At 34.9% G+C, this 9,266-nt stretch overlaps 1 protein-coding gene across 3 annotated transcripts in view; it reads right to left on the bottom strand.

The window, feature by feature from the left end:
• Positions 1 to 9,266, bottom strand: part of LOC141453613 (protein qui-1) — a 199,634-nt gene that overhangs the window by 60,641 nt on the left and 129,727 nt on the right. The gene's annotated exons all lie outside the window — the stretch shown is intronic.

Here is a 9,266-nt window from a genome sequence, read left to right as displayed (position 1 = left end):
AGACGCTTAAAGTCCTGCGGATTCTTCTGGAACAGCTGCAAACCGTCCTTGCAACACTTCACACGATTTCGTTTTTGGTCAAGCGTAGGCAATCGCGGCACCCATCTTGCGGATAGCTTTGTCATGTCCAAATGTTGATGCAAAATATTATTGTACCCGTTCATTCGAGATGCCCACAGCACTAGCAATCTCACGCACCTTCACTCTTCTGTCATCCATCACCATATCAAGGATTTTATCAATGATTTCTGGAGTAGTAACCTCAACAGGGCGTCCAGAACGTTCAGCGTCACTTGTGCCCATATGGCCACTCCGAAAATTTTGAAACCACTTATAAACTGTTCTAATCGAAGGTGCAGAGTCACCATAATGTTTATCAAGCTTCTCTTTAGTCTCCTGAGGCGTTTTGCCTTTCATAAAGTAGTGTTTAATCAACACACGAAATTCTTTTTCGTCCATTTTTTGAAAATCACTCGGCTTCCTCGATTCAAACGAATGCCAAACACAAAGAAATAGACCGATCTGGCTGAAACTTGGTGTGTGTTCTTCCAAGAGATGCTACTAACTAAACATAACCTCGATATGCGCCAGTAGTGCTATCTCTCTGACTTTGCACGGACTTTTCAAACGACCCTCGTACATTATACTCGCTACTTAACAAAAACTTACAGTTTTAAAAGTTAAGTATAAGGGTTGATTAAACGCCAAAAGGTACACAAATCAGCAGTTCCCAACATTTCATTAATATTTCATTGATATAATTTAAGTAATTTTACTGCATTAACTTTTCCTTCACATTTTTTAGAATTTATTAGATGTCACAGACCCTTATGCTGGCCATTTTCGTCTACAAAATATTTACTCAAGTAGCACACCATTTAACTTAGATTGACTGTAATATCTATTTATCTATAATAATCAAACTATTAATCACAGGTGAAAAAGAAAACGTTATAAAAAATATAAAAAAAATATGGGGCTAAAAAATTCATAAACTTTTTAAAAAAATGCTTACACCAACATACATCAATGATTTTATTTATTTATTTTTATTTTTAAATAAAAATCATTGGTTTAAGTTCATTCTTCAATTAAAGTAATTGTTATTTTATGTAGTTGTCAAACGTTTGTAATAATAGGTAATAAATAATCTGGCTTTATCGCAAATAATATAGTTTTCTTCAATTACATTCTCAATCTAGGTGTTCTTCCCACAATGTTATATATATGTAATATAAAATAAAGAAAATAAAGATATGCATATTTTTAGGACAGCTAATTATTCCAGTATTTTACTATAAGTAAAATTAGGGGGACTAAATTAAATTACAATTGAGAAATGAGTAAATATTGTTGAATAATCTACTTGTTATTAACTGTGTGTTATTTGTGCTCACGAATATTTCGGTAAGACGAATTCAAGACTGAAATATTGTTTTGAATCCTCTGTGATTCAAATTTAAACAGTAGCCGACTCTAACTTAGTCTTTTTCTACTTTAACATGCATGTATATGTACAACTTCAGAATAAAGGGCATATTAAAGATAAATCAGAAGAATAATTTGGAATAGAGTTAAAATAAAGTACCTATTTATTTACGAAGATAGAATATACATTTTATCATAATTGTAACAAAATAATATTATGAATGAACTGGCCAGCATAAGGGTCTGTGACATCTAATAAATTCTAAAAAATGTGAAGGAAAAGTTAATGCAGTAAAATTACTTAAATTATATCAATGAAATATTAATGAAATGTTGGGAACTGCTGATTTGTGTACCTTTTGGCGTTTAATCAACCCTTATACTTAACTTTTAAAACTGTAAGTTTTTGTTAAGGAGATTTTTGTACCTTTTGGATAGATTTTCCTTTTTGTCTATTTGCAAAGTTACGTCTGCTTTACAGATTTTTTTAAAATTTGGAATAAGCTATTCTATCATTATAACCTGATAAGGTGTTAAATCGGAACCGTAACTACCACTGGAGAGATCTTTTTAAAGAATGATTATAGTTGCGGTCCCCAAACCATCCTCAATAACAATTTTTTTTAGAAAGCGTTTTGAATAAAATAGGAAGGTATTTGTACGTAAATAGCAAAATTAAACTGCGATTTCAGTACTTCCTTTTAAGAGAAGCAAGAAAAATAAACTGCGATTACAGTACTTCTCCCTAAAAGGCGAAGATTTTGAATCGAACGACAATTCATTGATGTAAATCGGTTCACTCATTGATAATTTTAACGATTGCAGAACTTCCCTTAGTAGGTGTAAGAGCATGATAGCACTTCACAGCCACGTAGAGGAGCTTTAATCACTTTTTCGTGCCAAATTTTATCAAAATCGGACTAAGCGTTATAGAAATATTGGTAATAATAGTTTTAGAAAGGGCCTTATTTGGGTGGGGCAAACTTCCCTCCTTATGAGGCATAGCGTCGAGACTTTTAAAGTGCAAATCTGTACAAAATTTCGATTCGAATGACACTTCATTCATGAAAATCGGTTCACGTGTCGATAATTTGAAACGATTGTTATACTTCCCCTTAACAAGTGTAAGAGCAGATCGTCGCTTTATTGTTAGGTAGGGGAGCCCTAACTCTATCATCCTACCAAATTCTATCAAAATCGGGCCAAGATTTACAAAGTTATTAGTAATAATAATTTTGGAGGGGGCCTTACATAAAGGGGGCTAACTCCTCTCCCATTCGATGTACAGCGTCGAGACCCCCAAAAGGCACATCTACATAAAATTCCGAATCGAATGACACCTCATTCATGAAAATCGGTTCACGCGTTTAGGCGCTACGTTGTTTACAAAAAAGGTAACAAGAAGAAGAAGAACAACAACAACAACAACAACAAGAACAAGAACAAGAACATTTTTTGAAAAAGCCGTTTTTGCTCATTTTCGGCAACTTTTTTCTCGAAACCTATTAGATCTGGGTGGTTGCAAAAAAATTACAGTTATAAAGGAGGGTTCGGAGTAAGATTTAAAGAAAATTTGGGAATTTTATCTTTTATAGAAAAATAGAAAAAAATTGTCAAAGTTGGGTGTTTTTCAACGTTACGCTTTTTCCTGCAGTTTTTGATGGTCAACCCTTATACAACTGTCCTACCGGACAGTTTAAATGTCCTACCGGACAGTTTAAATTCAAAATCTTATCAATGTCCTCTGATAGGAACTTATTTATCAGTTTGCTCATAATGTTTTTCTTTTCTTTTCCTTAAAATGAAAGGATCCTGTGTGAGTAAAACATCCAATGCGCCGATAGACGACATTGTGCTCTTTATGAAAGTTATCCAAGTTTTATTATTTCTTTTCTGAGGTTTTATTTTAAATAAAGTATTATAACAAACATAAGGCAGGCGTGTACTATTCATTCTGAGTATTTTAATTAATAAGTTATAAATTGACTTAAAAACGGAAATTATAATCGGCGAAAATCCAGATTCTAATGGAACAAACGAATTGGGAGTACTTTTTGGAAGGTAGTAGAGTCTCTTTAGAGATTGCAATTGTACAGTTTCAAGCAAGTCCAGATAATTGTGAGCCCAGATTTCTGAGCAATAGAGCATTGTTGCTTTGAGGATAGGGTTCAGTAGTTTCTTTCTAGTTTCGTGAAGTGTTGCCGCAGAATTTAACAAAATAGATTTTACTTTATTGAATGCCAGTTTCCCTGCGTTGGCGAAGTACTTTGAGGCCTGGAAGTATTTACCATTAGAAGTAATAGGCACACCTAGGTAATGAAAGAGATGAACTATTTCAATAGGCTTTCCTGAAAAGGTTTTATTACTGAATTTCTTAAGTACATTACAAAAAAACACGCAAGGTAGCGTCCGGTAACGTTTTAGATCAAATCCAATATTTAAATAATTTCAACAGCTATGGTTTGCTCTCAACCTGTAGATTATTCTAACTCATTGGTTAATTGTAAACCAAGGCTCTTTACTCAGTAGGCAGGCTTAGAAGAGGTTAATCTAAAAACTGTACGATGTTCAAGAATTTGGAAGTTGCGTCTTGTGTTCGAAGAGGCCCAGTATTGTCTAGTGAACCAATCCAGACAATTAGATTGCCTAGAGAAGTTTGCCTAGGCTATGCCCTCTTCTCCAGACCCCCAGGCAGGAAATTTGACATTTGCTACAAGATTCTGTAACGGCACAACTTACACAATTAAACTACGATTCCGCTTGTCCTATTCCGCATTCCGCATTGCATGTTGCTTTCTCCCAGGATAATCGGCTCTTTAATTTTAAAGTATCTCAGGACTAGCTTTCACCCTACTGGCATATCCCGCAGATCTAATTTGATTGTTCTTGTGTGTGTGTGTGTGTGTGTAAGTAAAATTTTACTTGACATCATCGCTAAACTTTTAAAGATTTTCAGCTGGAATGAGCGTCGTAGATTAGAAACTAAAAAGAAAAAAAAACTGTTAAAAGAAAGAAATAGACGAGATTTCGTCTTTCAGATGTAAAACAGCTTCCGAGCGCATAATGGATGAGAGCAACGAGATGAAGGAACGGACGAAACTTAGCTCAAACATTGATTAAAGTTGGACTTAGCTGGGTAGCCGGTATGCACAACTGAATGGAGGGGATAAGGGAAAAAAAACCCTCCAAATAGATTAGCGAATTAAAAGCGGCGCGGAGAAGCTAGCAGATATTTCTCTATTAATTTTCCAACAATTGAAGGTAGAATTAATACCAATTGCTGAGCAAGGAGCTCTACCTACCCCATTTATTGGCCTGCCCATCCCTACATCTGCCGCTGCTGTTCTCCTGATCACTACTCCTACTACTCCTGCTTCTTTCTAAATGAGCCGCTGCAGGAGTTCTTCTTTAATTTATAATCTGATTAGTAGAGTACATTTTTCATTTGTCTGGCTGCTGCTTCATTAAGATGGCCGTCAATCATTCAACCGGACTTCCTTCCGACTTCCCCTTCTACTTCTATTCTCAACTTTATTCTTTTAAATATAAAAAACGTTTTTATAAATTTATTTATTTATTATTTGCTGTTGGATTGATGTGCCAATCCGCTAAATCAGAGCAATCTCTGCTAGTTTTACTAAACTTCTAAATTTTTACTTGTTTTTTAACCCTTCTTTAATCAGACATTCGCTGAGTCAAAGAAATGATTTTTGCAAATTGCGTCGGTCTGACTGACAGTATGTATCCATCATAACTTAAAAAAGGAAACTTGTAGAGGATTCGAGTTTGATGTTTGATTCGAGTACAGCTTGCAGTAAGCTTACTCGACTCAATTGACTAAATCAATAGTAGAGTTTAAAACAAATGTAATTTGAGTTATGCTACGCTTTCCAGTCAAACTGTTGTGGTATTTCTGGTATAATTACGAAGCGTAGAAGGAAGTAAATCTTAACAGAACCCGCTTTGGTTCCCTCACAGCAGTAACAGAATCTAAGAAAAGGAATTTGAATGCCTGGCAGTGACGTAGTACTGCTCACAGTTTACTCAAACGTGTGGCTTCCATCAGCGTGAGATTCTGGAGCGTCAGGGCTTTGTTAAGTTTCATCACAAGCACAGGGTAAGTTGCCATTTTAGGAACTAGCATTCTGTGGTAGACGCCATAAAGACGTTTCGATCATAGCACCATTTTATTTAAAAGCTCCAAGCACTACTGAAATCAACTGTTTAGTGAAGAGTTTGAGGTTTTAAATAAAAAGTTCGTGCAAATTAGATGCTTAAATTTAGAAAAAGAAAGTTAGGTCACGACTCTATTACAAGATTTGGTTTTTAAAAGAAAGAATAGCGATCATGCCACATTTTATCGTAGTAATCGATTCCATCGGACAATGTAACAATTTATGTGATGTGCCAAGATAAACCAGCTAAAACTAACTGCCAAATACTTTAAAGCATGGAAATGTCCTGTCCATAAAAACCAAAGAGGAGCGAAAATCCTGAATATTTATTCAAAAATCTTCGCGAACACAAGACCCCCATTGGCAGCTCCGATAACTCAAACCCAGTTTACAATCACTTTTTGTCTTTGTCTTTACAATTTGTTTGGAAGTGTGAGCTACTGGGGAGTTGTCACTTTCAGGGTTCCCTTTCATCTGTCCCGCCTCCTGTTCGGTAAAAGACCCCCCCCCCCACTCAGGGTGGGAGCCCTTAGCCGGATTTTCTTAACAGCTCATCCCTCTGCCCAGGTATTTTAACTTCCATCTTGTTAACACCTAACTGCCAGCAAAACTTTAAAATTACCCAACTATAATCTCGTTAACAAAACTCCCAGTCATCTTAGCTAACAAATCCTCCGACTAAGCCCCCACCCCCAACCAGTCTGCGGTGCTGAAAGTTTTGACAAGTTTCTTTAAGTCCCTCAAACTAATTCTCTCCGCCATGATTATTACGATATAAACCAACATTATCGGACTATAAATAAACTTTGCCTTCACAATACATTAAATTCAATAAAAAATGAAATGGTAATTTCGTAAATAAATTGATTGAAGAACATTAAAGTAGTATCTCTGACCTTAAATATTTGTATAACTTTTCAGGATAGCCTAAATAGAATGGAGTGGATATCCACGGTTTCTTGAAGAACATTAAAGTAGAATCTTTGACCTTAAATATTTGTACAACTTTTCAGGATAACCTAAATAGAATGGAGTGGATATCCACGGTTTCTTGAAGAACATTAAAGTAGAATCTTTGACCTTAAATATTTGTACAACTTTTCAGGATAACCTAAATAGAATGGAGTGAACATCTCAGGTAATGATGCGGTTACCTCCTATTCTTTCAAACTGCCAACTTACTTTCTTTTAGATTCTAACTGAAAGTATCTAGATTTAAATAATTTAGATTTTACTTGAATAAATGATCAGTTGGATTCTGGAGAACAGATCTTGTGATTAGCCCTCCTGCCGAAGAGAAAAATACCTCACAGTTAGAAAGAGAACAAAAATGGTCCTTTTTTACTACACGGGTAAAAGAGGTTAGAAAAAACATTGTATAGAACACTAATTGGTAAAATCAATTTAATTGGGACAATAATTGGTCCAAACACTGCGATGCAATGAAACGGGAATTACTCCAACAAAAAGGAAGAGATTCTGCTTTAATTAAAATTGGATTTTATGGACAATGAATTGTTTTATTAGAATTCGGTGGGTGCTTTTTTTAAATTATTATTTTATTCGGTTTAATTTGAATGTATCAACTCCTGGGCGCCTTCGCTATTCCAGTTTGTTTTTAGTACTCTAGCCACTGATTAGGGCATCCATCTTTATTGTGGTCAAAAAACATTTACCAGTATTTACACTCTTTTGAATTTTTTAAGTTTTCATCTTGTTTTATTCATATTTTGTTCATCAGTTGTTAATTTGTACATACGTACAATTAAATTTTATGAAGAATTACAAATTTCAATTAAAGTTCAACAATTAAACATCTACGGCTTTCATAGGCTAACCGCTGTGCACATTATTAAAGTAAAAAGTAAAGTAAAGTAATTGCCTATTGTTTTCTTATGCGGGATTTACGTCCAACTACCAATTAGGTGTCGTGGACGGAGGCGACTAGCAATCGTACTTTACTGTAAATTTCTTTTATTAACCATTAAATAAAATCCAAGGCCTCTAAACCGGGAATCGAACCCAGTACCACAATACATATTAACTTCATAGGTCACGCCTCTTAACCCGCTCGGCTACCGTGGCGCCTACTGTGCACATTATTATATTTCGTTCTTTAAACAATTATTTTACATCAGGTAATGTATCAAATGGATAAATAAATGAAAATGTATTTGAAAAAATTACTTTAGAAGAAAATCTATTTAGTAAAATGGTAGCAAAGTGTGCGCTGCTTCAACCTCTGATTTTCCTCCAGAGATTTCCGGAATTCTAAGAGAAAACCCCTCTGCCAAAGATGGAACAGAGGAGATAGCATAGACTGCAGCATAAATAATCAAGGGCAAAAAGGAAAGAAGAGATAGCGCGAGGGCAACTTGTTTTTGAATATATTGTGGGTGTGTTGGGCAAACTTTTGCTTATAGTATCAGAGAGAGAGAGGGGGGGATTTCGGGGCCCTAAGGGCTTGTACACAATCTGCACAGCAAGTTGAAGATAATTAGCGTACATCTCCTGTCAACCCCTCACCCACCAGATCCTTTCAGTTGCCAATTTTAATTTTGACAAGATGGCTCCACTCTGTACAGAATGTAACTCTGTATAGACAGCTCCACATATTGTAAAGGATAAAGACCTAGTTTATTGTTCCAGACAACACTGTCTAACTGGCCAAGATAACTCTAAACATAATTTATATCTCCTTAAACAAAAACTTAAAAAAGTTAAGCATAAGGATTGATTCAATGCCAAAATGTACACAAATCAACAATTCAATTAGGTGTAATTAGTCTAATTTATACTCTCGCATTCTTGTGTAGCACAAACAAAACTAATTTAAATAAAATTGGCTAATACTTTCATTTGTCAATAGTAATAGAAAGTAGAAAAAATGAAAAAAAAACATGGCTTCCATTTTATTACGGGCCAAAGATGGCGTGGTGTGACGTACATACATGGAAGGTAGGCGTGGTTTAATAGACAGTTCTTGCTTATGATTGGCTCTTCAACCAACCTACTTTTCACACTTCCATTCTTCATTATGATTGGCCAATTCTTTATCATTAATTTTTTCTATGAAAAATCAAAGTTTAATTTTTTTACTAATTTTTCCTACGTAGGTATTTAATGAAGAATCAAATTATGCAATAAAAAGTTTTCTCAGTAAAAACATGAAAAATAGAAGGTTTTTCTTGAAAAATCTTTTTACCTTTTCCATAATTACTTTTAATTGAATCATTTATTTCACGAAACTTTGTATAAGCACGGTTCATAGCGAGAAATGTGTTAAGCTCTTCATTGAAGTATACCTGTATAATATTTGTGAGTAAGAAATTTCAAGTTGGACGAGTATAAAGCGACCGGAAGTGGTGGCTGTAAAAAAACGTCTTTTGCCCAGTTTTGCACAATTTTATGGACAGTCACCCCATAGTTCGGTTTGATATTGGGCACACATAGCGTAAACCAGGCGTATCACTTGGTTCGAGATTTCTCCTGAGGGAATATTGATTTTGCTAGGGGTCTTTGGGGAGCTGTGATGTCACGCTTCCTTTAACAGTATCTTAGTATTGCTATGAACAAGTATAAAGTAAAAAATTAAAGTTTTATGAAAATTAAATTGTGATGCGAGAAAATCACGTTCACATGAGAGTTTTGTTTCCTGAAAAA

This window comes from Rhodnius prolixus, unplaced genomic scaffold, assembly GCF_049639745.1.
Source record: "Rhodnius prolixus isolate KJV_2025 unplaced genomic scaffold, Rpr scaffold_3, whole genome shotgun sequence".
NCBI classification, from domain to species: domain Eukaryota; kingdom Metazoa; phylum Arthropoda; class Insecta; order Hemiptera; family Reduviidae; genus Rhodnius; species Rhodnius prolixus.
Note: the sequence above shows the minus strand (reverse complement) of the source record. Positions and strands in the feature narration are given on the sequence as shown.